Raw genomic sequence first — 25,420 nt, 5'->3', positions numbered from 1 at the left:
TTAAATTTCTTCAGTAAAAGTTTAAAAAAGAATGATTACATGGACATTACAGGAGAGCATGTAATAAATGTGCCCTGGTCTCTGAAAGCTGTGGCTGGTTTGAAGGAGTACTATGTACATAGCTAGTGCAAAGATGCATTTGTTTGGTGAAGGAAATGATACTACACCTTTTGTTAGTGCTCTTAAGAACATTGTTGTGGTACCATTTGTTTGGTGTGTTAGTCCTTCCTGTACAATTCAGGAATCCCTAGGGATGTTGATTAGGGCATGAAGTTTACAGTCGTTGGCAAACTCATTCAACCAAAGGCATTTAATTTGAGGTCTGACTTCAAACAAGTAAAAGCAAAGCATGAACGGCTGCATTATCAATCTCTGGGGATAACAGTGCTAATGAGTGTTTTTTTAAATACCTTTACTGAATTATCACATGTGACCTTGGCAAACATATTTATATAAAAATAATCAAACCATATTAACATGTTCACAGTTACAAACATTACAGGATATATAACAATATATGTGATGTATTATCTAAACATCACATAAATTATACATTTCCTGCCTTCTCTTAAATCTCATTCCTCCTCCAAAACATTTTTCTGCATGTATTGTTCCCACAATTTCCATTCTTCTATGTAATTTACTCCTACCCCATTATAAAGATCCCACTTCCTGTTATTTTATCTCTGTTATAATATTCACCACTTTAAGTATAGCTGGTTTAGATTTTGATTTCCATTTTCTAGTAATTGTTTTTTGGCAGCCACCAGAATTAAACTTAACAAGACTTTACTGTGCTAGTCAATTCAGATCCTGTATCCCAGCTCAAAAAATAATTATTTCTTTAGAGATAGTTGTTATGATGGCAGGATTACTATTAAATTGATATTTTAGAAAAGGAAATCTCATTTTGGTCATTATATCCTTTGGGTGGTACAAAGGGGTTGCAGTTAGGCATGGTGGCATACAATTGACCCTGCTTTGTTTCCGGTGACATTGGGATTCCTACAGTTCTGGTTGTACATTTGGTAGGTAGTGTCCTGGGAATAATTATGACACTACTGTTGGTAGTTAGAATAAGTGAGGTTTTGTTTAATTTTCTAAGGCTACACAAGAGTATGGGTACTTTGGCATTGGAGAGGGTCATTTGTTAAATTTCATCATTTTAGGCAATTGGCTGCTTTGGGTACTTATATAATATGGCTTTGGGAAGTTGATGACAGGGATCCACTTTGGTTCAGAGAGGATGGAGTACACTGAATGATGTTTGACTTCATCCTTTTTAATATCCAGCTAGGTTTTTTTTTGGAAGGTTTTGCTGGAAGTTTTGGTATGAAGGGGGGAACAGCCTAGTCAGGCTAGTCAGGTTGGTGGGCAGAGAAGATGGGCAGGCTTGTCTCTCTTCTGTTCCCCCTCTGGTGTTGGATGATCATTTCAATGAGTTAGGAAAGAAAAGTGAGCGGTTGGATGCTGCTTGATAAGTAAAAGTAAGTGAGTGGAGGTAAGTACGCTGCTTATTTATTGGATGTTTAATTCAACAAGTGGGAAATGAAAGTGAATGATGGGTCACTGCTTGATAAGTAAAATAAGGTTCATATAGGCTAACTGTCCTTCTGGGCCATTTTAAGGCTAGCCAATTACCCCATGTGAGAATCAAACCCTGTACCTTGTGTAAGGTACACACCTTAACCATTATCCCAGCCTCCTCACTCCAGCAGAGACAAGGATGCTACTTATTTGGTCAGGGTGAGCAGGGTCACACTGCCCTAGTTAATAGTTATATGGATGTTATGCTGTGATTAATAACAGCTATATGGATGATTATGTTGTGATTAATAAATAAAATTGGTCAATAATGTTATGTTTCTGGAAGTTTAATAAACATCATCAAACTTCATTTGGTGTGATGTGTTTATCAAAAGGGACTGGGACAAATGAGATTTGGTAACAAACCAATTTGTTCAGGGATATCTTCAGGTGGGGGTTAGGTAGAAATACTAATGGGAATTAAAAAGGTAGGGGAAGAAGCTAATGGGGGAGGGGGATGAGAGGGTTAGATGGGAATGTAGGATGATTGGGAGGAAATCAATAAAGGTAGGGAGGGGCTTAGTGGGTTTTATGCAAGTCTAACTTGGCTAGGAATCACATTTTTGCTTGAACGTGCTACCCGCCATCCCTCCCTGTTTTTTGGAACATTGGGGATTGTATGGTTATTTTATAAGTTTGGGTAGGCTTGTCCCTCTTCTGTTCCCTCTCTGGTGTTGGATGTTCATTTCAATTAGTTGGGAAAGGAAAGTGAATGGCTGGACGTTACTTGATAAGTAAAAGTAAGTGAGTGGAGGTAAGGGCATTGCTTATTTGTTGGATGTTTAATTCAATAAGTGGGAAATGAAAGTGAATCATGGGTCTCTGCTAGATAAGTAAAATAATTGACTGGAGGTAAGGAAGCAGCTTATTTGGTATGGGTGAGTGGGGTCACACTGCCCTAGTTAACAGTTATATGGATGTTTCTGCTGTGATTAATAAATAATATTGGTCAATAAAGTTATGTTTATGGTAGTTTAATAAAGGTCATCAAACAACATCTGGTGTGATGTGTTTATTGAAGGGGACTGGAACAAATGAGGTTTGCTAACAAACTAATTTGTCCAGGGACATCTTCATGTGGGATTTAGGTATAAATAATAATGGGAATTAAGATGGTAGGGCAAGAACGCTAATTGGGAGGGGAATGTATGATGATTGGGAGGAAATCAGGTAAGGACAATGAGGGGCTTAATGGGTTTTATGCAAGTCTAACTTGGTTAGGAATCACATTTTTGCGAGAACTTGCCACCCTCCCCATTTTTGGAACATTAGGGATTGTGTGGTTATGTTATAAGTTTGGGTAGGCGGAGAACAGGGGCAGGCTTGTCCCTCTTCTATTCCCCCACTGGTGTTGGATGTTCATTTCAATTAGTTGGGAAAGGAAAGTGAATGGTTGAATGCTGCTTGATAATTAAAAGTAAGCAAGTGGAGCTAAGGACATTGCTTATTTGTTAGATGTTTAATTCAGTAAGTGGGAAATGAACATGAACAATGGATCGCAGCTTGATAAGTAAAATAAGCGAGCGGAAGTAAGAACGCTGCTTATTTGGACAGGGTGAACGGGGTCATGCTACCCTAGTTAACAGTTATGTGGATGTATATGCTGTGATTAATAAATAATATTGGTCAATAAAGTTACGTTTATGGAAGTTTAACAAAGATCGTCAAACATCATTTGGTGTGATGTGTTTTTTGAAGGTGACTTGACCAATTAAACTTAACAAGACTTTACTGTATCTAGTCAATTCAGATCCTGTATTCCAGCTCAAAAAAATCATTCCCTTAGTTACTCTGATTTGCTTGCCCAGTATTTCTGACAGAGTACCCTGTAGGGAATTTTTTAAGTCTGTCATCTCATAACACTCTGAAAACATATGCTCCCTGCTACCTTTTTTCCTATTCACACCTCCAACAGTTTGATTCCTCTGTACTGCTCACAGTTATGGATGTCCCCTTTGTTGTTGTACATAGGCACGAGTATGCTTATTCTCCAGTCATATGGGATACGCCTTTCTCCCAACACTGCTATGAGTACCCTCAGGAGTCATTTCTCCCCTATCTCACCCAGTATTTTATCATATCTGCTGTGAACTCATCTGACCCTGTTGCTTTCCCTGACTTTATTTTCCTTAGTGCTATTCTTACTTCTTCTAGGGTGGGCTCCTCTTCTTCTGTCATTGTAGGCTGTTTCTGAGGCAGTACAGCTTCTGTGGGGTTTTCATCATTCAGAAGTTACTGGAAATACTCCTATCTGCCCTTGATGTCCTATGGACTGGTGACCAGATTGTTTCTGGCATCCCTTATGAAGAGTGTCTGACTTTCTTTTTTATCTTTCTGTCTTTGCCTTGCAACCTGATATAGTTTCTTTGTGCCACCTAATGAGTCACTTTCCAGAGGTTGGTACAGTGCCTCTAATGCCCTATCCTTTGCTATTGCAACTACTTTCTTAACTTCTTTGTTTGCCAACCAGTATTCCCTCCTAGCCTGCTTATTCTGTTTTATCTCCAACTTTTTTCTGCACTCTTTCTTTCTTTTGATGACTTTCAGTGCTTTTGCATTCCACCACCAGCTTTCCTTATGTACCTTATTTTCATACCTGACTCAGCCACATATCTATTCTGTAGTCCTCACACATGCTGTTTTGAGGTGTTGCCATTCTTCTTCAACTCCACCTATTTCCTCCTCTTCTTGTGGTACTAGAGCACTGAGTAATTCCTTGAACTGTTGTATTTTCTCTCCAATCAACTTCTAGGTCTGCAACCTGGTCCCTGTTGGCCTTAGAGCCTTCTCTGACCACTGCTTGGAGCTGATTGTGGCAACCAGTGGTTTTATGCTGCTATCTGTCTGCTTCACTGGGAATGATTTTGCAATCATTGATTCTTCCTCAGTGCCTTTTTCTTATTGGGAAGAAGTCTACCTGAGCTGCATATTGGCCACTCTTATATGTGATCTCGTGACTGTGTCTCTTTCTGAACCATGTGTTCAGCACTATCAAGCCATTTGCTAGACAAAAGTCTAGAATGGACCCTCTTTCTTTATTCCTGTTGCCCACCCATGTGGATCCAGGCAGTCCTCATATCTTGTACTGTCTGTCCTGATATGTGCATTCAAGTCACCCATTATCAACACAAATTCATGTTGTCCTGCTTTAGCTAATATATCCAGCAACTGCTGTCTGAATGCACTCTTTTCCTCACTATCACAACCCTGCTGTGGTGCTTATGCTGAGATTATGAATACTGTCCTATCATTACACTGGAGTCTGATTGCCATGAGTCTGTCACTAATTCTGATGATATCCCTCACTGCCTTCTGAAGTCTCTCTTTCACCACAATTCCCACACAATTTCTATCCTGTCCCCCTCCTGAGTAGTAGACTCTGGATCCCAAGTCAAGTGGCTTTGCTGTGCTGCCCTTCTGCCTTATCTCTTGGATACATAGGATGTCCAGCCTCCTCTGTATCATCACGTCATTCACTTCCAAGCTGCATGCTGTCAGTGAACACACATTAAGTGGAGCAATTCTTAGTTTACATTTAGCAGGTTGATTGGTATTATGTCCAGCTTTCACTCAACAGAGCTATCCCAGGTAACCCAGGCTGAGTACCAAAACCAAAGAAGAGTGTCACAGTCCACAAGCGCAAATAAATCCAGTCCTTTGGATGCAAAAACAACGATTTATTGAATAATCCAACAGATGCAACAAGAAAAACAATAGAACGCTCTCACAACGTTTTCGTCGTCTACTTTATCAATATACAAACAATTAAAATGTAGAACTTCTTATATATCCCATAGTTTCCCTCCAAAAAAAACAATCATTCAATTGTTCAATAAGTGCAACTAATTTAGAAAAAGAGAGCATGAGTTACATAAAATCCTGTGTAACATGAATTGGTGTATAAGTAATAACTTTTTAAAAAATAACTGAATAGTCATAGTTCAGTGTTATTTTCTTTGGATAGTGAATATAGTAATGTGTGTGCAATCTTAATGGATAATAAGTGAGGTAAAATAAAATCATCATAAACATGGGAGAGCAACCATTCTGAAAGTAGTGGCTCCATCTAGTGATCAAGTCACAAATAACAAGTCCATAAAATTCATGTGTTTCAATAATTAAAAATACTTAAAATGTTAGTAAAATAATGGATAAAATTTGTATAAATAAATTCATAGTGATAAAATTGATTTTATTAATAAATATTGCTTAATAAATATTGTAAATAAATATTATATTTAATGATTGTTAGCAATTTAATGAACATAATAGGCAAGCTATAATTTTTCAGCTCTTAGTTTTAATACTGGTTTAAGGGGAAAAAAAAAACTTAAACAAGAAAAACACCTCTACTGGTGAATATGACCCAGGCTTAATATCCACATTTGATGGGAATTCAAATTTCATTAGAAAGATCTTTCAGAGGGAATGGAAAAACTTTTCAAAAATTTCTGACCTAGAAGGCATCTTTGATAATGAATTTACTTGTACACACAGAAAGGGTAAAACCATTAAAAAACATTGTGGAGAATAGGTCTCTGGTGAACAACCAGAATTTGTTAACAAAGAAAAAAGGCTTATTTAAATGTGGGAGGTGCAAGTATTGTTCCCACCTAAAATGCAGTGAATGTATATTCTTGAAAGCTAGAAAAAAGAAATTGTACTTGAACATGTTTGCAAACTGTGACACGAAGGGCATTATTTATATTGCCACATGCACGAAATGTGAGTCATTTTATATAGGCAAAAGCGAGAGAAAGCTTAAGCAAAGGATATATGAGCACTTATATGATATGAAGGTAAAGAAAAACACTAATGCACTTTATAAACACTCACTGAAATGTTGTACTTCAAGTTTTGAGTTTTTTGTACTAGATGTAATACCTGTTAATCCCAGAGGTGGCATGTGGGAAACACAGACAGAATACAGAGAATTGTATTGGCAAGTGATTTTAGACGCTGGAAAAAGTCCAGGACTCAATGAGATGCTTTCCCTTAAACCAGTATTAAAACTAAGAGCTGCAAAATTATAGCTTACCTATTATGTTCATTAAATTGCTAACAATCATTAAATATAATATTTATTTACAATATTTATTAAGCAATATTTATTAATAAAATCAATTTTATCACTATGAATTTATTTATACAAATTGTATCCATTATTTTACTAACATTTTAAGTATTTTTAATTATTGAAACACATGAATTTTATGGACTTGTTATTTGTGACTTGATCACTAGATGGAGCCACTACTTTCAGAATGGTTGCTCTCCCATGTTTATGATGATTTTATTTTACCTCACTTATTATCCATTAAGATTGTACATACATTACTATATTCACTATCCAAAGAAAATAACACTGAACTATGACTATTCAGTTATTTTTTAAAAAGTTATTACTTATACACCAATTCATGTTACACAGGATTTTATGTAACTCATGCTCTCTTTTTCTAAATTAGTTGCACTTATTGAACAATTGAATGATTGGTTTTTTTTGGAGGGAAACTGTGGGATATATAAGAAGTTCTACATTTTAATTGTTTGTATATTGATAAAGTAGACGACGAAAACGTTGTGAGAGCGTTCTATTGTTTTTCTTGTTGCATCTGTTGGATTATTCAATAAATCGTTGTTTTCGCATCCAAAGGACTGGATTTATTTGCGCTTGTGGACTGTGACACTCTTCTTTGGTTTTGGTTTACTTTGGCGCCACTTGCTCCACTTTACATTTTTTCTAACCCAGGCTGAGTAACTAGACACCAGCCAGCCAGTAGCTTATTAACCCAGACAGCCACTGCAAGTCTAAAATGAAATGTAATATAACCACAAAAGGAAGGTACAGTCTTCAAGCAAAACAGTTTATTCTCTTTTCACATACTCTAGCACCTCAGCTGTTAAGCCAGCCTTCAGGGAGTACAAATAAAGTGCAACTTCCCTCACCCCATATATATGCACTCAGTCAGTTAATTAAACAATTAATTAAATCAAATACTTCAAGTTAAGTTCTGTGTTTAAACACTTGGGAGTATTTGATTTAATTAATTGTTTAATTGGGAACCAAGGTATCAAATTTCAAAGTAAAAGTGCTTCTTTATACAACAATTTTTCTTTTACTGCTACAGGGTCTAAAAAATAGAGCCCACTTTTTCTAAATCACAACCCTGCAAAAGTTTAAAATTACTTGCATGAAATTCTTTAAAATGCATAGCTACATTAAAGTCCGTATCCCTTCAGAAATTGGTATTTACGCAGCTGATGATATTTAACTCGTCTCACTTTGCACAAATTTGATGCGAAGAATTCACCCATATGCCCACATTGCTTTGATCAGACAGCAGATTTGCTTCACATGTTCTGGAGTTGTAAGTGCATTTTTGGGGGCCCTCAATAGATCTTCAGGATGCGTACTATCACATAAAATTCACAGGCGCCCAGGAGATTTCTCCGCCGGCTGGGGTCCAGTCATTTCCAGTTCAAAGCCCTGCCCTTTGGTCTCACCACAGCCCCAGGGTGTTCACCAAATGCATGGCAGTGGTCAGGGCTCACCTGAGAGGACAAGTATCCCAGGTGTTTCCGTATCTCGCCGACTGGCTCCTGTCAGCCACCACCAGGCTTCAGCTTGTTCAGCCAGGGATTACACAATAAATCTTTGTTCTCATTTGGGCATCTCGATCAACTTCGAAAAGTCATCCTTATTGCCCTGCCAGTCTATTACTTTCATAGGCGCAAACTTAAACACTGTTCGGATGTCAGCTACCCTTACAGACCAAAGAGTTTCAGACATTCAAAGTCATGTCAGGATCATTCTAGCCAACAAGAAGGTACAGGCCAGAATGGTTCTAAAAGCATTAGGTCTCATGGCTGCGGCCATTACTCTTCTTCCCCTGGCTCACTTCTACATGCGCCTTCTTCATTGGATGTTGTTCACTCAGTGGTCTTACCAACAACTTCCAATGCGTCACCACATTCTGGTGACACAGATTTGCAAAAATCATCTTGCTTGGTGGATCACTTCTCCCCAGATTCACCAAGGCAAACACTTTGTACCCCCATCCCCGGTAGCCACTGTCACCACGGATGCCTCCCTGATTGGGTGGGGGGGGGCATTATCAGAACAGGATGGTTCATGGGACGTGGCAACCATTCGAGTACCACCTGCACATAAATGTCCTAGAGATGAGAGCAGTGCTTTTAACGTTGCAAGCCCTCAACGACTCTCTTCCTGTAGGGACAATTGCAGTCCACACAGACAACATGTCTGTAGTTTGGTATATCAACAAACAGGGCGGAACCAAGTCCTACCCCTTGTGTCGAGAAGCGCTCAGACTGTGGCAATGGGCGATCTCCTCTCATCGGTTTCTGGTAGCAATGCACATCCCTGGGAAAACCAACATTTTAGCGGACAGATTGAGCAGAGCTATTCTCATGCCTCACGAGTGGTCTCTCAAGCAATCTATAGTGGAGGAGATTTTTCTGGAATGGGGTCGCCCATGTTGCGATCTTTTTGCTACTCCCCAAAACAGCAAATGCCCAGACTTCTTCTCTCTCTTCCTCTGTCAGGCCATCCCCAGAGACGCTCTGACCCAGGATTGGCCCCAGGGACTTCTTTATGCTTTTCCTCCTTTTCCTCTAATCCCTCAGGTTATCCAGAAAGCTACCATTTTGAGAGCCAAAATGATTCTCATTGCTCCTTATTGGCCTCGACAAATTTGGTTTCCGTTCCTCCATCATCACCTTTTGGTGCAGCCATGGCATCTGGACCCAGTGCCAGATCTTCTGGTTCACCAATCCAGTCAGCTGCACCGGTCTATCCCTTCTCTCAACCTCTCAGCATGGTTGCTCCACTTCCTTCCTTAGCCAGGCTTCCTTTGATCTCTAACCCTGTTAGAGACATCATAGTAGCTTCTTTAAAATCCTCTACCAGGAGGATTTATACAAGCAAATGGAAACGTTTCTCTTATTGGGCTAAAGCCAAGAATATCGATCCCTTCACTGCCCCAGTTCAGGCAGTTTTGGACTTCTTAAGCGGAGATTTTTCATGCAGGCTCCTCTTCTTCCACAGTTAGAGTTCAACTGGCTGCTATCTCGAACTTTCATGTCGGGATTGCAGATCACAATATCATGTCCCATAGGCTTTGTAAAGACTTCTTGAAAGGAATTTTCCTGCTAAAGCCTCCAATCAGGAATCCTCCTCCTCAATGGGATCTAAATTTAGTGCTGACATCCTTGATTCTTCCCCCCTTCGAGCCAGCTGTTTCTTGCTCCCTAAAATTTCTTTCTTGGAAAACATTATTCCTAGTAGCTATTACATCAGCCAGGAGGGTGTCTGAACTTCATGCTGTTTCGGTTCGACCCCCCTATTTGGTCTTTCACAAGGACAGAGTATCATTGAGAACTAATCCGACCTTTTTGCCTAAGGTCGCCTCAAAGGCTAATTTGAATCAATCCATTGATCTCCCTGTATTTTTTCCAAACTATTCAAACAGATCGGAACAAAAATTACATTATCTTGATGTCCACCGCCAACTCAGATATTATTTGGACAGAACTAAACAATTTAGGAAATCCGATCAACTCTTTGTTTCCTATGCGGATAACAGGAAAGGCCTTCCTGTCTCTAAAGTGACTTTATCTAGATGGCTTTCTTCTGTCATCTCTGAAATTTATCTGCTCAGGGGAAAACAGCTGTGCTCAAAACCTAAAGCACATTCAACTAGGAGCTTAGCTACTTCTACAGCCTTTCAAGCTAGACTTCCTTTAGACACTATTTGTGCAGCGGCCACTTGGGCCACTCCTCATACTTTTGTTTCCCATTACAAATTGGACTTGGCCTCCAGGGACAGAGCCAGTTTTGGCTCTACAGTCCTCAAGAGTCTGTTCCGTTGAGCCACCCAGGATAGAGGTGCTAGGACGCGGTCCCATCAAGCAAGAATGAAGGCGAGATTGACAACTTAACATTAAGAAGTTATGTACCTACCATAACGTTCCATGTTAGTTGTCTTGTCTCGCCTTCTTTCTTGCGGCCCTCCCTCCTTCCCCCAGGCCTGGACAGACCTTTCTACAAGAGATTGTTATGCTGAAGACCATTCAGAACTGGTCCTTCTTTCATCCTGTAGGCTTTCTTTCTTCCTTTGGGAAGTATTTATGCTTGGTGCTATTGCCCTTTGTCATCAAACGAGATCTGGGTACTTACCGCCTTGCATCATGGGATATGGGGCTGCCTCGAGCTGGTAAAAGTGACTCTCGAGCTTAGCAAGTGCCGAGTCGGAGCCGAGGATCGGCTCCCAACCCATCAAGCAAGAAAGAAGGCGAGAGAAGACAACTAACATGGAACGTTATGGTAGGTACATAACTTCTTAATTCTTCCTAGTGGGTTTTCTAAAAATACTGCTCTGTATATCATTTAGGTCTGATTTCTTAATTAGTACATCTAAAAAATTAACTTCAGTTGTTGAGCAGGTGTAGGTAAACCTTAAGAAGTCAGTAGTGGTGCGCATATAACTAACAAAAGCTTTCCAATTCATGCATGCCACCTTTCCACAGCAAAAAGATATCGTCTACAAAACGGACAGACCACAGGATGTTGTCAAAAAATGCATTGTTAGTTGACAACAAAAAACATTGCTCCCATGTAACCAAAGCTAGATTGGCGTAGCTATTGGCACATGCTGTACCCATCGCTATGCCAGTCCTCTGTAAATAAAATTGGTTTTCAAAGACGAAAACATTAGTCTCCAAATACAATCTCCAACAAACTACATACGACTGAAATTTTGTTGTCGTCAAAACATCTATTGGAGGTTAAAAAAACTCTCACTTTGTCAATGCCCCATGCATTGGGTATTTACGTAAATAAGGATTCAATATCCATGGATACAAACATATAGTCACTATCAACGGTGGCCAACCTATTGTTTTTTCAACATAGGGAAGTAAATACTCATGTAAAAAAATATCTATATTGTGTAAAAATACTTTCTAGCTGAGACAATCGGCCTGCTTTGTAATTTCTCCAAGCCCTTATATATTTTAGGTAAGCTAGTTCACAACCCAGCGGAGAAAATTTCCTTTCAATGTAATTTTGGGAAAAATAGCCTACTCTATAACTTCATAGTCAAAAATAGCTTGCTTATACATCCTAACGTCTACTCTATTATACAATTTTGTATCATTCAAAAGATCATAACACATTTTCACATACTTGTTCAAATTCAAAATGACCACCTTATTGCCTTTATCTGCTACCCAAACATTTTAAAGCCTGCCATTGTTTTATAGACATGTTAAAGTTAACATTCATATTGTCTTTCCAATAATTGTATAAACGCTCAATAGAAAAATTACATACTGCAGAAAATTGTTGGATAGTTTGGTTATGAAAAGGGGGTACAAAACATTTCAGAATTGCAAGAATAAAAAACTGTCATCAGAGCTTTCAGCACACAAATCCATTGCCAGATCATTTTATCAAAAAAGCATATTAAATGCAAATTTCTAATTAATCGAACACTTCACTTTTTAAGTTATGCAAGCGAGGCAGGATTCTTGGAACATATTTTAATCCAAGATTTAAAAAGGATTATTAACCCAGGGCTGCTGGGCTTTATGGTGACCACACACTGGCTAATAGGGGCACATACACCCCTCCCACTGTTAGCATGGGTCCTTGGTGTAGGCCATTCCTTGCCCTGTCCCCCTCCCAAATAAAATTCTTTTAAGTCATTATTAATTACAATCTACAACTTCTTCTCTGGTTGATAAAAATATGTCTGACCTGAGTATAAAACTAAAGAGATTAAAAACATGTGTACTGCTTGTCTCTTAATGTCCATATCAATAGGCAAGAACTTCCAGTTTTTCAGTTTTTGAATTATCTTTTGTTTAGTCTCTTTCCACATTTCCTTAGCTGTCATAATATAACACGTCCTTTTTAATCCATACTCATAAATACTTCATTTTATCATGACCCGTTAAATATGGGTATTGCTGGACCAATTCATGTGTGAGTACATAGTTTATAGCTATAGCCTGTGTTTTATCTTCATTAACTTTATATCCCAGAAAAACTTGGACCTGTCTGAGAATATTCCACAACACACTGAGATGTCCTTTTATGGTTCCATCAGGTACAAAATAATATCACCTGCAAATAATGCCACCTTTTCTTGAACACCATACTAATTATATCCTTGAATTTCTGAGACCCTTATTTTCTTTGTCAATGGTTCTTAGTATGGTGCAAATAACAAAGAGCAAGTAGACACCTCTGCCCAGTTCCTCTACTTGGCCACAAGGTATCAGAGATGTATCCTCCTTCTTTCATTTTTGCCTCCTTCTAATTGCCATTATTATTGTAGGAGCAAGTGCAAATGCTTCCATTGCCCTACTCATAAAATCCAAGCTTACTCTGTCAAATGCTTTTTCTGCATCAAGATCCACCAATAACAGTGGTATTTTCTTACATTCTGCTACCCTCCGGATCATCCTTGTTCTGTTAATGTTGTCAAATGTTTGCATCCCCTCCACAAAACCACATTGGTCCACATCTATCAATTTGGGCATCACTTTTTACCATTCCTTTAGCGATTATAGACATAAACACTTTACAATCATAGGTTAGAATTTAGATGAGCCTATATGACGCTGGATCAGACAGGTCTTTACTGTCTTTAGGTATTACAGCCACCACAGCTTTTTTTCCAGGAAGTTAGTGCCTCCCCTCCTTTTAAAATACTGTTAAACAAAACCTTCCAGATTTGTATCACTTTCTTTCATTCTAACTTCAAAACTTCCACCAGAATATGATCTGTTCGGGTCTATATTATGTTATCGAAAAGTGAGTTCGCCGAATTGCATCTACATCGGAAATGCAGTTCAGCAAACTGTTGATGGTGAGATCGCAGTGCAGTGATGACTGGTAAATTTGCCCTTTCCTCACTGTAGTGTGATCTCATAGTTGATATATATAATTAGCGGGGGGTGAGGGGGGCACAAGGGCGAATTCGCTGAACTGCATTTCTGATGTAGATGCAGTTCGGTGAATTCACTTTTCTATTACATGATATAGACCCAATCTATTCCTGGACACTTTCCTGTAGCTTGGTTACATATTTATCATTTTTTCTCATCTCCTCCTATCTTAACTATTAGTTGTTGAACCTCATCTACCTCTAACCTTGGTATATTTTAGTGTTCTATGAATATTTACATTTCTGTTTTTCATTAATTTCCCCACTTCTGTGCTTTAAACAAATTTTCATCAAATGTTCAAAATATCTCTAATACCTCTACAGTATCTGTGGTTATTTTCTTGTTACAGGGTCCATAAGTTTTTTCAACAACCCTTTCAACTTCCTGTTGCCTAAGTCATTGTGCCAAAAGTTTTTGTAACCTTGGAATATTGATGTCTTCCATAAATATTTCCAGTTGTTCTTTTTTCCTGAATTTCCACTTTATTATTAATAGGCTAATGGCCATGGGACCCTTACAAGCCTAGCCAAGAGTTTAGCCCCAAAAAGAACCCTCAGTCAGCACCTGACTGTTTTCAACAACCCTTTCTACTTTCTGTTGCCTAAGGTGCTATGCCTAAAGTTTTTGTGCTATGGAGTTATTATCGAAAAATAGTTGCCTAGCAGTAATCCTTCTAACTCATGTATATTATCCAGGTACTCCCTTATTTTCTCTTTAGCACTTTGTAATTGCACTTCCCTCTTGTTCTGTGTGATTCCCCTTATTTTGTAATACTTAACCTTTGGCAGCCCCTCTAAATGATTCGTATTACTTCTTAACCAGATATATTTTTCTTTTATTTCTATCCTACTTTTAAACTCCACTTTAATTTTATCCCATTCATAGCTATAACTTCTGGTTTACTTTCTATCTCCCATTATAAATCCCAGATAATTTCCACTACTCAATTCCTTAAATTCCTCTCTTTTTAGTAGGTTGGTGGGGAAGCACCAGTCTCTCATCTTTACTTTATTACCCTGCATTTTTATCTTAGGAATTAATGATGCATGATCTGAAATAGTTATTGAGTGTGCATCAAAGTTCTCAATGAAATGGACAAGTTCCTGTGAATATAATTTTTATCAAGTCTAGCCCAGTTATTGTACCTTGTAGAATAATGTGCAAATTCTGCTTGAGTTCCTGCTACTGAATTCATATCTTTCATACCAAATATTTTCATAAATCTCTTCAGAAATCTACCCTCTTTTGTTATATTTTCCATTCTAGGCCACCCAAGATACATCCTCATTCTTGTAAATCAAATTCCAGTCACCACCTATAAATATTCTGTGCTGAAAGCTATTATGTCTCACAAATCTTGTAAGCTCCAAAATAGCAGCTTTAGGTGGAATATAATATGCCATTGCAACCCTCATCCCTTGCCAGCAGCTCCTCACTACTACTACTACAAATCTGCCATTATCTTTTTTCCTCTTCTGTCACTACTGGAGCTCCTCTGGCAATTAATATAGATATTTACCTTTTCCTTTGTCCCTGATATTCTACAGAATATCCAACCTAAAATCATTTCTTTAGCAAATTCAGATGGCCAGTTCTTTCCAAATGTGGTTTCCTGTTGCATTGCTATTCACACTCCACATTTCTTATTATAATGAATTACTCTTTCCTTTTTCTCTATACCTGTAAGACCATTAGCATTCCAAGATAATATGGAAAGAATTGCCATTATATTAAGAAGTCATTATTCCCACATATTTATACATGGCAGCTTTCTTAAATGTCTAATTCCAGCTTTTGTGATATGTGCACCCGTTAATGTTTGGCAGGTTGATCATTTATACAGTTTTTTTTTTCTTATCATCAACATTGGAACCTATGTCACATTTTGCAGACTTCTTTTATTATTATTTTTATTATTTTACATTTGTTAACCGGGGATGGTGTCTGACCTTTTTCAGCAGAGGCCCGGGGAGAAAAGCTCCACACAGAAAAATAATTACAGATACATTTAGATATTTAGACATGATCAGTATACACACAAATTACAATAGATATGTTTTTACAGTGGTATGCAGCGCGTCAAAAGTTACAGTGGAGAGAAGAAATAAGAAAACATTAATTTAAAAATAAAGATAATTAATAGATTTGTGGTGTAGAGCTGAAATTTGGAACATAGGTAGAATACATACATAGTACATAGGTACAGTACATACATTGTACATTAGCCAGTCCACTTTCACTAGCCTTAGAGCAATCATTGCACTGCCAACTTTGCTTGAGATGTTGCCTAATGAGATTTTTAAAGGAGGCTATGGGCAATGTGTTTTGTATGCTAGTGGGGAGAGAGTTCCATTTTTGGCCACTGAGCTACTATATAGTGGGTCTCCAAAGCTATTATACATGTTGGTAACTTCTAGTAGTAGTTTGCTTGATTATCTAAGATGCCTTTTGGCTGAGTGATGTTCTACTAGGTTTTGAGGGTAGGACACTTATTGTGGAGGTAACAGAGTGACAGAGGCTGAGCTGATTGTAGGTTAAGAGGTTAGGCAGTTCAAGCCAGTGGAGCTGGCTCAAAGCAGTACAGTAATGAGTTCTGTATGAGCAATTTGCAGCAAAGCAGGCAATTCTGTTATAGCAGGCTTCCATTTTGTTTAGTTCAGTTTTGTTGAGATTAGTCAGAATGGAGATGCATAGAGTATTGTGGACAGAAGCTGGGAGTGAGCAATGGCTGTGTTGTTGCTAAGAAATGGTTTGATATGGTAGAGTGATCCCAGTTTGGCATGTACTTTTTTAATAGTTAAGTTGAGATGACTATCAAATTTTAGGTGGGAGTCTATGGTTATTCCCAATAGCTTAGCCTGTGCCACTGGATTGATTGGAGTAGCATTTGCTGAGTAGATAGTTAATTGACTGCTGTTAGTGTTTTTGTTAGAACTGGTTATAATCATAAGCTGAGTTTTCTTTGGATTAAGAATAAGTTGGGCTTTGGTAAGGTAGTTTTCAATGTCAGAGAATACTAGTTAAGTTGTTTGCAAAAAGGTGGGAATATTTTGTGCAACACAGATTAAGGTAGTATCATCTGTATACTGAATGATAGATGCATGCTGTGTGGAGGTATGGAGGCCATTTGTGAAGACTGTGAACAGTAGTGGTCCTAAGATAGAACTCTGTGGGACTCATATAGTTATGGGCAGCTGAGGAGAGAGAGAATTTCCCCATTTCACAGCCTGGTACCTGTCAGTTAAGTAGCTTTGGGTCCAGGTAAGACTGGAATTTGTAGGTGATATTGCTTTAGTTTGTTTAGCAGGATTTGGTGTGAGACTGTGTCAAATGCTTTGGACATATAAAAAAAAGAGTTGACACCTGCAGGCCTTTGTTTTTGAGATGGTTTATTGTGTCTGTGAAGCAGAGGAGGGCTGTAGTGGTACTATGGGCAGGTCTGAAACCATGTTGAGTAGGTGACAAGATGTTGTCTAGGAGATATTTTTGCACCTGGATATGGATGCATTTTTCTAGGATTTTGGCCAGGGGGGAGAATATGGAAATGGGTCTATAGTTATTAAGTTCAGTGGAGGTCCCTCCTTTATGTATGGGAGTAACATAGGATATTTTCCAGAGTTTGGGTACATAGTTTTCAACAGTTGATCTGTTTATGGGAGTAGAGATTGGGATAGCAATAGCATCTGCTGTGAGTTTCAAGAAATAGCTGGGGAGTAGGTCGGCTGCTGTTGACAAGGTTTTTATTTTGGAGAGCATGCTTTTGACTGAGGTGGTGGAAACTGTTTTGAGGGTAAAGTTTGTATTAGTATTATTTATGCTGGGGGATAGTGAGGTTGGAATTGTCTTGTGATACTAAGGAAAGGATTGAGTTCACAAAGTGCGAGTTAAATTGTGTTTCGATGGGAACTTTAGTGTTGGGGTGGTTGGTTTGGGGGTAGCTTTTTGGCTGGGTTTTAGTAGCAGGTTTACTTTTTTCCAAAATTTTTAGGGGTTGTGTTTGTATTTAGTTTGTAATGTTATGTTGTAGGATTTTTTGTCCAGCCTGATGCATTTTTTGCATGGTTGCGCAGTTCTTGGTACTTAGCATTTGTGTTTCTTTGGTTTTTTGATAGTAAAGCCAGGCAGTGTCTCTGGACTTGAGGATTTGTTTTGTTTCTTTACTGAGCCAGGGGTTTGTACAGGTTCCAACCTTGATTTTGTGCAATGGATTGACAGTGTCTAGGTGTTGTAGAAATGTTTTGTTGAAATATGCTACAGCCTGGTCAAGTGGAAGGGTTTTTAGGGGGTCCAGTCACAGTTATAGAGTAGAGTATTGAGGACCTCAGGAGAGAAATATTTAGTGTTTCTAGTGGATTTATAGTTAGTAGTTTTGCATAGGCTTGTTCTATTACGTGTATTATGCTGTGGTCACTTAAGGTATCTGGGAGACTGCCTGTGTGGGGGTACAATGTGGGTTTGTTAGTTAGGACCCAGTCAAGGATGAATTCCCTTTTAGATTTTTTATCACATCTAATTGGAATTTGAACTAGCTGCTGGTAGCCATAGAGATTTATTAGATTACTTGGTGGTTCTGATATACAGGTGAACCAATCTAAGTTGAAATCCCACATAATAAGGGTTGCCTCTGAGTATGGGGAAGAACACCAGAGTAAGAAGTCTTCAAGGCTAGCAGGTGTATTACAAGGTGGAATATAGATCACAATCATGGTGATGATCTTTTTAGGGTGAAGTTGAAGTTGTAAGATAAGTATGTCCCAATTATTGGGAGAGCGGTAGGAGTTTGGTATTTATAGGTTCATAGGTTCATAGGTTTATACTAGGCTATCTGCCCGAGGGCATTTACAAGCCTAGCCCATCGTTTTGTGGCTTACGCCACCCCTTTAGTATGGGGAACTATACCCATTATTTTGCTGTGCCTCTGTCGAGCAGTGACACTGAGGTAATCCCTGGGGTATATCTGCGATCTCCCATCCATTGGGAGTTCTTTCTTGAACAAGGCCAGCAGGTGCTCCTCCCCTACATGTACGGATTTTGTTCCACAGCATAGGAGTCTTTGAATCTATCCCTCCAGCACGCCCTATTAATAGCCGGGTTTAAGTCTCTTGTGGCTCTGATGGATCAAGATTTTTGAGGTGAAGCATATTCATCAAATCTGGGTTTGACATGGCCTTGTATGTTAGGCAAAGGTCACCACTGAATAGAGCTGGAGTTCTTTCAGTCGGGCAGCATAGGACAGATTTTTGAGACCCTTTATCCTTTTGGTGAGGAACTTTGTGGCCTCCAGCTGCTGCAGGTGTCGGGTCAGATACATCCCAAATGAGGGCTTGTACTGAATTATTGGTCTGATGAGTCATGAGTAAAGGTTGATCTAGATGAGAATCCTTCATGATAAGGTGGGCAATGTAGAAAGTCTTCCTAACTACTTTAGCTACATGGGTGTCGAATGACAGACTACTATCAACCTGGGTCCCCAGGTCCCTGATAACTTCTTCTGTGCTCAGTGGATTGCCACCTATTTGGTAGCTAGTAACCTTGTTTTTCCCAAAGGGTATGACTATGCATTTTGGCATTTAACTTCAGGCCACCAGTTATCCGCTTCTGTGAGACCCTTCTGAAGGATATCTGTGTCAGATGTAGTTTGCAGTCATCTGCAAACTTTGTCAGCCATAACCCTCCTGTGTTTGCTTGTACTGAAAGTAGATGCCAAACAAGAGTGGGCCCAGGACTGAGCCCTGTGGGACACCACTTGTGACAGGTTTTGAGTCTGACATGGCGCCAGCAACTCTGACCCTGTGGGTTCTGTCACTCAGCCAGTTTGCAACCCATCTTGTGATGTATGGGTTAACATTTAAGCTGATGAGTTTTTCAATGATACCCGAGTGGGGTATTGTATCAAGGCCTTAGCCAGATCGAGGTAGGCTGTATGGACTGCCTTGTCAACCAAGTTTAAAAGGCATGATCTGCCTTGACAAAGCCAAACTGGGTTGGATCCAAAGTCTGCAAATTCCCTATGTCTTTATTTATGAGGTCCATTATGATCCTCTCCATGGCTTTGCAGATAAGGCTTGTCAGGCTAATGGGCAGGGTCGGTGGAGGCACCGCCTTTGTGAAGTGGGACCACAGTTGCAGTGATCCAGCGGTACGACTTTGATGAAACAGCTCTGCTAGCCGTGGGTTTAATTCCTCATGGAGTTCGTGGAGCACACGGCCGGGACACCATCAGGTCCCATGGATGCTGTGTTTTTGCTTTGGAGAGAGCAGTTCTCACTTGGGCGCTGGAGATGTTTGGGGGCTGCAATCGTTTGGTATAGATATCTCCTTTGGGGGGGAGAAGTTTGCACTGAACCTGTCAGCCAGTATGTTGGCAATGTCTGTAGGATCAGTAATCTTCACATCATTTTGAACTAGTTCTGAGCATATCTGGGAGTTTCCTCCTAGGTGTCTAACATAGCTAAAGAAGGCCTTATGATTGTCTTTTGATCAAGGGTGTCTTACCTTTTAAGGATTTTGCTGTATCTTGTAGTAGCTTCCTCCTTTTATTGTAGAGTTTGTTTATGGCTGGGGTCCACCAGACTGGACGCTTGCCTTTGGTACTAAGAGTCTTTGTTTTGTTTGGGATTGCCTTATCCATGCAGTCCTGCAGGTGCTGGTAGAAGGCGTCTGTAAGTGATTCAGCGGCTTGAGTACTGTTTTCCACCAGCTCGGGGGCCTTAAAGGAGACCACACTAGTCTTTAGAAGTGTGAAGTCGGCTTTTGAGAAGTTCTTTACTGTGGTCTTTTTATTTCAGGTGGGGTGGGATGAGGACCTCCAGCGAGATTAGTTTGTGATCTGATCTCACCAGTGAGGGGTATACTTGTTGAACATTGTGCTCCCATGTTCGTGATGATGAGATCAAGTATGTTATCTCCTCTTGTGGGATGGTGACTAGTTGTTCCATGGCATTTGAGTTTATGAATTCCAGGAACTTTTGTTTGGGCTTGAGTAGTGTTCCCAGTCTATATTAGGGTAATTGAAGTCACCTAGTATGATGGTGTTTGGTGATACATTTATCCCCTCTAGTGTTTTCAGGAAGGCCATGTGAGGTTCCTGAGTTTGTGAGGGTGGCCTGTAACATGCTACAATTTGCAGAGCAGTCTTGCCTATGGTTAATTGCACCTGGATGGTCTCCGCGGCGTGAGTCTTGAGGTGTGGGTGTCCTTAATGAATATGGATACCTCCTTTCTTGGTATTGTCCGGATTTTGGGGCCGGAATGCATGATATGAGGTAAAACCTGATAGCGCTGGGGTGCTCTCAGGAGCCTTGAACCAGGTTTCTGTCACAGCACAGACATCGATGTTCTCCATACTGAGAAGGGCCTCATTTTGAGATTGAGACTTCTGGCATTGAGCAGCATTACCCTTAGTTTTTTTCCTTTTTTGTGTTCTAGGGTGGTAGGTTTAGAATTTGAGCCTTGCCTAAAAAAGGCACTATGGGGGTGGCAAGAGCCTTTGCGTTAAGCTGGACTTATACAGTAAGGCAGTTTCACCCCCTTTATGAAATGTTCTGTCTTGTCTAATGATATTGTAACCAGTAGGGAGAACTTATGAGTTACCTATGTTTTTATTTACCCAGGTTTCTGTTAAAGCAACTATGTCTGGGGAGTAGTGTGCTATTGTGGCCTGGAGTTTAGGTATTCTATCTTGATACTTTTAATATTAATATTTAGCATTAAGAGATGGTTGAATTTGTTGCTGTTGTTGATTTGCCCAGGGATGAAGATAGTGGGGGTATTATGTTTGGATAATTGGGTTGGAGAAGTTTGTGTTGGACAGGATGGATTTGGGCCTGGGTTGGGGTGGATGTCCCCACTTATGGTGAGCCTGGTGTTGAAATGTTGATACAGTTTTTTGGAGAAGGAATGAGAGCATATGTATTTAGTTTTGAATTGGTCAGTTATGTAGTTATTAATCGTGGACACATAGTATTATAATGGGCAGTGTCTGTATATGAGAGTGCATAGTATAGTGTTGTGCTACAAAGTTTAGGGATATTGCTAGACTGATAATTTGTGGAGTTATAAAGAATTATGAGAAGACAGACTAGACTTAGCTGTGTGATAGTCATGGTTATAAAGTTTAAGTTGATTCTAGATGGAGGTGTGGATAGGAGTTATAGAATTGTAGTGTATGTGGATGGGTAAGTAGTACAGAATTATGTAATAATGCCTAGAGAGAATGTGAGTGGTTGGGAGTATTGTGTGATGGAGCAAGTGGGTGTGGTGTAATGTGATCTGACTTGAGGATCTGTGATTGGTGGTGATGATGTGAGATTGATGTGTAGGTGTGGTTGGGATTACTATAAATGTAGAGGTAGTGGGTGGGTGGGAATTGGGGGCAGGGCAGGGGAATAGAGAGAGCCCACGCATTAGTGAAGGTGAACAGAGCAGGGCTGAGCCCGCCAGGAAAAAATTAATGGGTGGCAAAATGTGTTACTTTACAAATCTGAACACTTTAACAAATTCCTGAGGTCTAATGGCTTACCAGCAAGCAGAATTCAATTGCTGAAGAGCACTTGTGAACTGGTGGGAGACTAGTAATTTAAAGACAGATCCATGCACAGCAGGAATCTAATATAGACTTAGTATTGGGGGAGGGGGATAGCACAAGGGGTGCAAATCAGGTGCAATGCAAAGAAACCAGCCAAACCAGAGAGGCAAGCAGTGGAGATTAATCAGTGAAGACCTCAGAGGGGTCGAGTAATAATGCAAACTCTACCTGTAAAGTGAAGTAGAGAAGAGACAGCAAAGTTTATTAAGGTTGGAAGTGTGTCTTCACATTGACTTGATTATTAGTAGCCAGTTTGTGCACAGATAGGGAGACACATTAGCAATGAAGGGGAATGTATAGAGATGCAAATAAACAGGTGGGTCTCAAGTGATACAAACTAATGTCTACTGGACAGTTAGGATTACTGCACTATCTAGGGGGAGGACACAAAATACAACAGTCAGTTTGATTAGCTAGCTGAGAACTATTAAGTAACACTGTTAATGTTAAAGCTTCACTATCATAACACATACAAGTGGAATGCTTGGGAAGACTGACCCTGTTCTTCAGGCTTACAATGTATATCCTTGTTTAGTTTTGCAGTACTGATTCCTTTTTAGACTGTATGGGTGGAGTGGTAGCCACAGAGTTGCTTGAGTGTGCTCCTGCTCTTCAGGCTCAAAATGTATATATTTGTTTAGTTTTGCAGTACTGATTCCTTCTTAGACTGTATGGGTGGGGTGGTAGTCACAGAGTTGCTTGAGTGTGCTCCTGCTTTTCAGGCTCAAAATGCATATCTTTGTTTAGTTTTGCAGTACTGGTTCCTTCTTAGACTGTATGTGTGGGGTGGTAGCTGTAGACTGCACTGTTGCTTGAGGGTGTTCCTGCTCTTCAGGCTTAAAATATATATCCTTGTTCAGTTTTGCAGTACTGATTCCTTCTTAGACTGTATGGGTGGGGTAGTAACAACATCACACAAGATGCGATGTCCAGCCAATATCCCACTGGACTTCCACCAATAATGTGACATCCCCAACATAAAACACAGGTCAGTAACTAAGGGGCCTCAAGCCTCACTACTGACTCCAGTGTGGGAGGATCACAGAAAACATCAGAGCACAGAGCACACAAGAGTACAATTCCACAATTTCCCTTAAGAGCACAACAGGAACATGCTCTATTTTCTGGGATTGGAGTATATACCTCTGTCCAACTCAAAGTAATCCCTTAGTATATGCTTCAGAGAAATGTGTTCCAGTTTAAGAGCTCTGACTCACTCACACTCAAAATAACTTTAAATCTGACACACTCAAACACTTATGAGAAGCCTGACACAGATTTCCAGCTGTTTCTCCTCCCCCGTACAAATGGTAAGCCTGCCACCAGAGTCAGACAAGACTACATGCCCTTCAAATGGTGATCATTTATTAAAAATTAAATATCAAAATAAATTATATGACCAGAAGCAGCCAGGCATTCAAGATGACCTGGGGAGTATCAAACAGGTATAAGCACTCTCTAATTCCTAAATAACACACTGATTGTCCATCCACAATGTAAAGTAATAAAAAACATTTAATAATAAGTAAAATTATTAAAAAATGTAAATCAATAATTTTCAATAAACACCAGAATTCAATTACCAGAAATATAAAATTAAACTGTAGGATAGAAGTCCATTATTTTAGAAAAACTCTAAATAACTAAAGTTTCCTAATCTATATATAGAATAATGTCCCTGATCTAATCTAAAACATAACAGCAAGGCAAAGGCAGGCTTACAGTTTTTGGTGAGTCTTTTTTCTTAGGTATCCCCTGCACAGCACTGTACTGACTGCAACTCTTAACTAACTGCCCTTCAAATGACTTTAGCAGTCTCTTTAATAGTCCAGGTTAACAGTCTCAACTGTCTTATTTTAAAAATATCAATCAGGTGTTTGAAAAAGTTCTTTTCCTGTCTAATATCTATTCAAATTATCATCTAGCAACCAGGAATATTCTAATGACATCACACACTGATCAGCTGATTGTCCACAGACAGTTTGTACTTTGGAATCTCTCTCATAAACATGTGCAATTAGAAATGTATCAAAACACTGACATATTCTTTAAACATTTTGTATAAACAGGTAAATACTCAACATTTTAAAAATGTATTTACATTTTTCCAATTAGACATTCTTGCATACAAGTTAATCTGAGAAGATACACAAATCTCCTGCTGCCTTCTGGAGTGTTTCTCCTCTTGCCTCCGCTGAAAACAGGATCTGTGGAACCTAGTCGGACTTTCCCAGTTAACAAATGTTAAATAAATAAATAAATAAATAGACATGCTAACACAGATGGCAGTGTTTTCATTTTCTTCACACAAGAAATGAAATCCAACCCCAGAACCTATTAACTTAATATAAACACAAATAACTACAGTACATACATTTATTTATTTATTTTACTTTTTTTGATTGGGCTAGTCTAAATGGATATATGTCCATTTTCAGTAGAAGCCCGGGGAGAAAAGCTCCACATAAAAGACCCCAACAAACAGAACATTAAACTTCAGAAAAACTAAAATACTGCTCGGCTGCACAGCTGAATGGAAAAATACACCAACTGGACCAGCACTTTAGCGTAAAATTAATTTTAATCTCCGCTTTCGTCAATCCAGACGTCATCAGAAAAATCAAACACATTCCAGTTCCACATGATTTAAATACTAAAAAAATAATTACATTCAATTAAAACCAATTAAGGTTGATACAAAACATTTTAAAGTGATAAAACATCACCCATTGCTGTTGCATGCTTTGTTGATGTAAACTCTGCGATCTTGTAAAAAACATTTAATATCGATGGCATCATTTAAGCCCGGAGGCTGATCAGCTCTCAATTGAATCTGCCATCTCGTTTGTCTGTTCCAAGTAGTTTCTAAAATTGCCACCCCTCAAATTTAAATGACCCTGTTCTAAAATAGAGAACAGAAATTAAAAAAAAAAATTAAAAAGTTTTTCTTAGTTGGTTTCATTATGCTGCATTTTAACATTAAACTTCAGTTACAGATTGTCAGACAAAACAGGTGTTACATGGTAACTTAGTATTCATGATAGATAAAAATAGAACAAAAAAGATGAATCCCCCCCTTTGGATGAAATATTTTTATTGTTTATTAATCAAACACTGCAAGAAGAAAAAAGTATTCAGAAGAATGTGGGGGATTCCCAAATTAAAGTTATGAGTAAGGCACAGGAGAACAGACTAATTATAAACAGAATTGGGCAAATTAGTTGAGGGGCAGTAATTCATAAATAAGACAGAGAGATGTCCATACAG

This window comes from Protopterus annectens, chromosome 2.part1, assembly GCF_019279795.1.
Source record: "Protopterus annectens isolate FY-2018-M chromosome 2.part1, PAN1.0, whole genome shotgun sequence".
Lineage (NCBI taxonomy): Eukaryota > Metazoa > Chordata > Ceratodontiformes > Protopteridae > Protopterus > Protopterus annectens.
The sequence above is the reverse complement of the archived record's forward strand: the minus strand, read 5'-3'. Positions refer to the sequence as shown.